Source organism: Oryx dammah, unplaced genomic scaffold (genome assembly GCF_014754425.2).
Source record: "Oryx dammah isolate SB20612 unplaced genomic scaffold, SCBI_Odam_1.1 HiC_scaffold_4, whole genome shotgun sequence".
Taxonomy (NCBI): domain Eukaryota; kingdom Metazoa; phylum Chordata; class Mammalia; order Artiodactyla; family Bovidae; genus Oryx; species Oryx dammah.
In genome coordinates this window covers 3,267,363-3,275,539 of record NW_024070188.1, presented here as the reverse complement: position 1 = coordinate 3,275,539, position 8,177 = coordinate 3,267,363, and positions in this window count along the sequence as shown.

The window sequence follows — 8,177 nt, the reverse complement described above, 5'->3', positions numbered from 1 at the left end:
TTAGGTCATAACAGAGCACTGAGCAGAGTTCCCTGTGCTATACAGTAGGTTCTCATTAGCTGGTGTATTTTATATATGGTAATGTATATATGTCAATCCCAATCTCCCAATTCATCCCATCAACCCCCTTCCCCAATTGGTATCCATATGTTTGTTCTCTACATCTGTGCCTCTATTTCTGCTTTGCAAGTATAATCATCTATACCATTTTTCTAGATGCTGCATATACGTGTTAATATAAAGTATGTTTCTCTCTATCTGACTTACATCACTCAGTCTCTAGGTCCAGCACTAGCTCCACACATAATCCAGTTTTGTTCCTTTTATGGCTGAGTAATATCCCATTGTATATGCATCATGACTTCTTTATCCATTCTTCCATTGATGGATGTTTAGGTCGTTTCCCTATTTTACAGTCAAGTAAATAAAACAAGCTTAGGTGAGGGGTATTCATTGTTAAGTAGGTGACCGGATACTAGCTTTCTTCATTCCTTAGTTTTAACAACAGAATAGAACTTAATTACAGCCTGAGAGTTTTGACTTAGAAGGGCCTCAGTGAATAGAATCTCTGCTTTGTATTTCACTGCCTCCAGTATAAAGAGGTACAGACACCTTGGAAACGTAAAGCTTATCCATCATGTTAACTCCGCTTGGTTGGAAAGTCTCCAAACAATTAATGTATCATTTGGAAGGAATTTAACAAATGATCTTGTGAGCAACCACTGTGCTCTGCGGTGCTAGGCTGTGTCAGGCTCTTTTGTGACCCCGTGGACGGTGGCCCACTAGGCTCCTCTATCCACACAATTTTCCAGGAAAGAATACTAGGGTACACAAGCAGTTTCAAGGTATTCTGTCTGTGACGCAATTTAATTTTCAAAGCAACTTTAATTTTCCTGATTTCTTCCGCAAGTTAACTTCCCAGATTTTTTGAGCAGGGCTGCCATAAATAGGCATATGTTATTTTTACCAGTGTATTTAAACTCCAAGGGGAATCTAGTCACTTGGTAAGGTTAATCTTTTTAATTGTTTCTATTCTAATGGATAAAGTGGTATCTCTTTGGGAATTTTAATTTGCACTTCCCTAATGACTAATGATGTTGAGCATCTTTTTGGGTGGTTATTTGCAAACTGTTTATCTTCTTTGTGAAGTATCTTTTCAAATCCATTTATTTTTTAATTATTTTTTGTTTGTTTGTTTTCTTATTGCTAGGAACCGAGTGTTCATTATGTATTCTGGGTACAAGTCCTTTATCAGATATAACATTTGCCAATATTTTCTCCCAGCATGTAGTTTGTCATGGCATGCTATTACAATCTCTTTTGAAGAGAAAAAGCTTCTCATTTTGATGAAGTCCAGCTTATCAATTGGTCCTTTTATAGATCATGCTTTCTTCAGTGCATGTACATCATTGTTGTAAAGTGCATTTTATTTTCAAAGTGTGCAATTAAAATGTATAGTTTACTTGCTGTTCTTGTTCTTTTTACTCTGTGAATCCTTTATAAGAATTGTACGTGAGAGCTTTTTAACGTATGTACATAGATCATTTCTCAGGCAAATTATAGCTTAAATACTAGCTATTTCATCAAAATCTTGCCCCAAATCCGCAGATAATGAGCATCCCAACCGAGAAAAGTATACAAACTCTTCTTCACAGCTTTAGTTGTTACCTTAATTAATTATCAATGATTCTTGATTATAGTATTAATACATTCTTAAAGTAATTCAGTTTCAAGGAGAAACTACTACTTTGTACTTCCCTACATGATTGTTAATTATCCAGCTCTTTGCAAAAAGTTTAAGGTGTTATAGATTAGTAAATGCATTGTGAACTCCTTATATGTCCCAGGCTTCAGTGGACTAATAAAATTAGTATGCCATTTTTGTGCATCCAGAATACTAATGCAGAAATTTTTTACAGGAGGCAGAAAGACAATATTACAAACCAAAGTGCTAATACCATCAATAAAGTTTAATCTTTATTTTTTTATTCATATGGATTGATGATAATGTTACTTTTGTTCCCAGTGTCTCTTCAATATAGTGCAGAGAAAAGATAGGGATTTTAGTTTGCTTGCATTCTGCTTTGCTTGTCTAGTTTGTTGGTTTCCACTTTACATCACATGGAATGAAGTGGAAGCCAGTCTGCAGTCCCACTACCTTTGCCTGAAGACAGATACTGTGTGGTGATTATTAAGCAGTAAAATTGGCTCTAGGGAAAAGTTTATCTTTCCCTTAACTATAGCTTTCTGAAGTCAAATTACAGCTGGTACTAAGCAACACAATATATACTGGAACAGACTTTTCCAGCCTTAAGAGGCTATTGTTCAAGGTACCTTAATGATAGGCTGTCCGTGAGCTTCTGATTGACTGGTTCACAACTCTGGCTCCAATGCTTATCATACTGCCTAAAGCTCAGTAGGGAACAAGAGAAGACAGGGAAATTAGCACAGAACTTTCAACAGATCTCAAGAGCTGAGAGAATTGAATTACATTGTAGAGGAGATCTCTAAGCCATAAAATAGAAAAGCTTTGAAAATTGTACACAAAAATGCGGCACAACTATGATCTATTGATGTCTTATGCTCTGTCCCCTGAACAGACACAACAGACAGACACAGTCTGCAAAAGTCCCAAAGGTCCACTCAATACTTCATGTTGAAAGAATTGTACCATCACTACTGGATTACAGACTAAGACCAAAACCCAAATGGGTCAGAGTCTGACCTTTGTGCAACCCCAGCTGTCCCTCAAACCTTGTCTTCTCTCCGTGATATCTCCTCTCGCGCTCTTGGCTGAGTCTTTCTTCCATCACATTTCTGAGAGCAGAGTCTCTAGTTTTTGACATGTTTACAAAATCTTTATAAAAACTATTAAAACTTAACAACAGAAAAAAGACAGGAGCCACAAACAGTGATGAAATGTACAAAACAAATGGACGAACAAACTAAAGGTTCTGGAAAGTCTTTTACTAAAGAAGGCAAAATGAACAGCTTTTACTCTGTTCATTGGAAGATACCCAGAATACGATGCTGATCATTTGAAGAAATGTACACCCCTCAATTTCTCCATCACCCTTTTTCTTTTAGGAAAATACTGTTTACCAAAAAGAAACTTCAACAGTATAGGAAAAATGATTTTCCGGGAGCCTGGTGGGCTGCTGTCTATGGGGCCGCACAGAGTCGGACACGACTGATGCGAGTTGGCAGCAGCAGCAGCAAGATTCCCAATGGAATCAAGATTGTTTTCCCCCTCACCACCGCCTTAATATAATCATTTGCTTATCAGAACACAAAAATTTGCACCCTAAGGGTACATTAACTTAACAATGAGAGTCACTCTCAAAAAAGAAACAGAAGAAAAAAAACTTCAGTGTGCTAAATATAACATGGATTTCTGCACGTATTAAGTGTCTAAAATAGGCAGCTAAAACTGGATTTAATATTATTTTATAAACAAATTATTCCCTTGTCCATAAACATAAATTTACACATTCACAATAATCCTAGAAAAGAAACATTATAATTAGGCATAATATATTATGACAAACTAGTTTCAAAATCCCAAAATTCAATGTCTTGATAAAAATTCTGATCAGAAAAAAATGTGACTCAAATTTAAAACATTGTCAAGACAACATCACATTTAAAATCTTCCATGGTTTTACACAAATAATAAGAATTTTCAATTTTCCCATTGTGACTTAAAATACAAATAGTTTGGTTCAGTTGCTCTGTTGTGTCTCACTCTTTGCAACTACGTGGACTGCAGCATGCCAAGCCTTCCTGTCCATCACCAACTCCCGGGGCTTGCTCAGACTCATGTCCATCGAGTTGGTGATGCCATCCCACCATCTCATCCTCCGTTGTCCCCTTCTCCTCCCACCTTCAATCTTTCCCAGCCTCAGGATCTTTTCTAATGAGTCAGTTCTTCCCATCAGGTGGCCACAGTATTGGAGTTTCAGCTTCAGGATCAGTCCTTCCAATGAATATTCAGGACTGATTTCCTTGAGGATTGAATAGTTGGATCTCCTTGCAGTCCAAGGGACTCTCAAGGGTCTTCTCCAACACCACAATTCAAAAGCATCAGTTCTTTGGCACTCAGCTTTCTTTATAGTCCAACTCTCACATCCATACCTGACTACTGGAAAAACCATAGCTTTGACTAGACAGATTTTGTCAGCAAAGCAATGACTCTGCTTTTTAATATGCTGTCTAGGTTGGTCATAGCTTTTCTTCCAAGGAGCAAGCATCTTTTAATTTCATGGCTACAGTCACAATCTGTAGTGATTTTGAAGTCTCTCCCTGTTTCCATTGTCTCCCCATCTATTTCGCATGAAGTGATGGGACCAGATGCCATGATTTTAGTTCTCTGAATGTTGAGCTTTAAGCCAACTTTTTCACTCTCCTCTTTCACTTTCATCAAGAGGCTCCTTAGTTCTTGTTCACTTTCTGCCATAAGGGTGGTGTCATCTGCATATCTGAGGTTATTGTTATTTCTCCTGGAAATCTTGATTCTAGTTTGAGCTTCATCCAGCCTGGCATTTCTCATGATGTACTCTACATATAAGTTAAATAAGTGTGGTGACAATATACAGCCTTGACATATTCCTTTCCCAATTTGGAACTAGTCTGTTGTTCCATATCCAGTTCTAACTGTTGCTTCTTGACCTGCATACAGATTTGTCAGGAGGAAGGTAAGGTGGTCTGGTATTCCCATCTCTTTCAGAATTTTCCACGGTTTGTTGTGATCCACACAGTCAAAGGCCTTGGCGTAGTCAATAAAGCAGAAGTAAATATTTTTCTGGAACTCTTGCTATTTTTATGATCCAGTGGATATTGGCTGCTGGGGTCCAGCCCCGGTGGATCCAGGGTGATTCGAAGGTGGGGACGGAGTCGGCGTCCTTGGAAAAATACATATTTAATTACAGATATATAGAGAGATTAGAAACGGATAGTGTAGTAGGAGAATTAGTGGAGAAAAGAGGCTGAATTCAGCCAGAGAAAAGGGGAGCAAGAAAGCAGCGACATGGGGGAATCAGTCTTTCTGGAAACTGATCCAATTTCTTTATTTTGGGGTTTGCTTATATACCTTTTGTTACACATAGGATGAATACAGAGTCATGTGGGGGTCAGCAGTCCTGACCTTTGTCAAAATCAGGTGCTTCACATAAATGTATATAATAAAAGGTCTTAGGGATATTACATCATCTTCTGGCCATGAGTGAGACCTGCTGACACTTTATGATCCTTTCTTTCTGATAACCAAAAAACTTACTTTCCCAAGGCTGTTTTTTCTTAAACCAGGCACCACCCTCCAAATAAAGTTACATTCCTATAGGATGAGGGTGTAGTGAATTACAATCAAGAAAGGAATCTATTTAACCCAAGGTTAATATGATTAATCTTAAAGGTTAATACTTATTTCTCCTATATGTTAGTTATATTCATTATAAGGGCAGGGAACATGGAGATTTAGCAGCAAATATCAGCCCAACAAATGAAAATCCTTTCACCAATGCTCCCCTTAAGATCTATTTAGTCTTAAGACAGTGATAAAGTTACATTTTTACATAGCAAGGACACAGTGATTTATAACAAAGTACAGTGATCTATTACAAAAGAGAAAATCCATTAACTCAAAAAGTCTAGTATTGCTAACCTTAAAAACTACTATATTTCCTTTTCTATATTCCAAATACATTGATTAATATATTCCCAGGTGCCTAAGGTTATGGAGGCCTGGCGGCAATCATTGACTCAATAAGAAAAAGCCCTATGCTAATTAAGACTCTCAAAATACTCCAAAACTCTCTGTGCTGTTTATGGTTGAGAGGTAGTAAATAATCATGTGTAGTGGCAGAAGTATGGATAATCCTGTCACACAAGCTAGTCTGTCAGCAGAGAGGTTTGACCTGAGACATCCTTGTCCCACCCAGGGGAGGGAATTAGCAACAATTATTGACACAACAAATGAAAAACCCTTCACCAATATAATTCCTAACCAACCCACTATACTAATAATTTCTAACTCCCCAAAAGAATTTGCCTTTATAAGTCTAAAACATCTCATGCCTCTCAGGTTGGGAGGCTGTAAACAATCACATGTGGCCAGACGAACCTATACAGGCGGGCTAGATAACCTTCAGAGGAGTCCTTAAGCTGAAACACTCTTGTCACGCCCAGGAATTTTTATTGCCTTGGAGCTGCACGTTTACTCCTTCTCTGAGAGAAATGGTTATGGGGGAGAGCATAAAACAGACTCTGGTTTTGGAGTAGATGCTCGGGAACAGGGGTTTTCCTGAGGCTTGATCACGCCTTTGCATATGCCAAGCCTCCTTCCTCATGACCTTTGCCATGGGCGGAGTTCCTCACGCTGGCCCCTGGCAATTGGCAATTTGATCTCTGGTTCCTCTGCCATTTCTAAATCCAGCCTTAACATTTGGAAGTTCACAGTTCACATATTGTTGAAGTCCGGATTGGAGAATTTTGAGCATTACTTTGCTAGCATATGAGATGAATGTAATTGTTGGTAGTTTGAACATTCTTTGGCATTGCCTTTCTTAGGGATTGGAATGAAAAGTGACCTTTTCCAGTCCTGTGGTCACTGCTGAGTTTTCCAACTTTGCTGGCATATTGAAAGCACTTTCACAGCATCATCTTTTAGGATTTGAAATAGCTCAACTGGAATTCCATCATCTCCACTAGCTTTGTTAGTAGTGATGCTTCCTAAGGCCCACTTGACTTCACATTCCAGGATGTCTGGCTCTAAGTGAGTGATCACACCATTGTGGTTATCTGGGTCATGAAGATCTTTATTGTATAGTTCTTCAGTGTATTCTTGCCACCTCTTCTTAATATCTTCTGCCTCTGTTAGGTCCATACCATTTCTGTCCTTTATTGTGCCCATCTTTGCGTGAAATGTTCCCTTGATATCTCTAATTTTCTTGAAGAGATCTCTAGTCTTTTTCATTCTATTGTCATAGAAAGCTGTTAATTTCAATGATGACATCAGTTTTGGTCTTTAGCATTATTTTCTTCATAAAAAAGTTGAGTTGTAATGTGCTCATTTCTGATCTGATTGGTTTCCAGTATTTTATAAATGTATATAAAAATTTTCTTAAAAGCCAACATGCTTAACTATTGTGAGAGAGAATAACTATAAACAGCTTTATTTAAATCATATTTTAAAATTAAAGATTAATAGGTCTATATTTCATTGCTTATTAAGGCTAAGTATTTCATTTGGTTTTTAATTGGAGGAAAACTGCTTTACAATGTTGTGTTTGTTTCTGCTGTACAGCAATGCAAATCTGCCATGATTATACAGGGAAGTGATACATACATGAGGAGGGTGTGGCAACCCACTGCAGTACTCTTGCCTGGAGAATCCCGTGGACAGAGGAGCCTGGCAGGCCACAGTCGATGGAATGCAAAGATTCGAACATGAAGGGAGCAACTTGGCACACATGCGTGCGTGATATGTTTATATAATATATACCCTTCCTGAGAGGTTTCTTGTGAGGATTAAGTGCACACAGGATGATATATAGCAAACAGTCATTAAACATAGTGTAGGTGATCCCTCTCATTCTACCTGTCTCAAGGTCTTACATATATATATATGTTTATATATATATATATATATATATTTTTTATATATATATATATATATATCTAATAACCAAATATTTCTTGTCATCTCATTCTTTATCCTCTCCTTTCATGGAATTATCTTTAACGAACGCTTTTTAAAACATGAACTTGTTTCAAATCATACTGTAAATTTTGGTTGTTCACTTTCTTTGAGTGCAAGTGAGATGTATAATTCTGTTATTGATCCCACGTTGAGTTAGAAATTGTTAGGAATATTTAATGGAATGTAAGCGACATTTCTGAAAAATGCTTTCTCTAGAGGTGAAAATTCTTTGCTTAGCATCAGTGTGTGTGACTGTTAATTATGGCCATTTCTGAGATGAGATCCTTTCATATATATATATATGTGTGTGTATATATATATATACACACACTTATGAGAGCAAAATTTCTTGAACCCAACTCTCCCAGTCAAGCTCAGCTCCATCACTGACTCATCGTGTGGCCTCCAGTAAATTATTTAATCTCTCTGAGCCTGTTTCCTCACATGTGGAATGAACACAATAATTGTACCTGCCTCAATA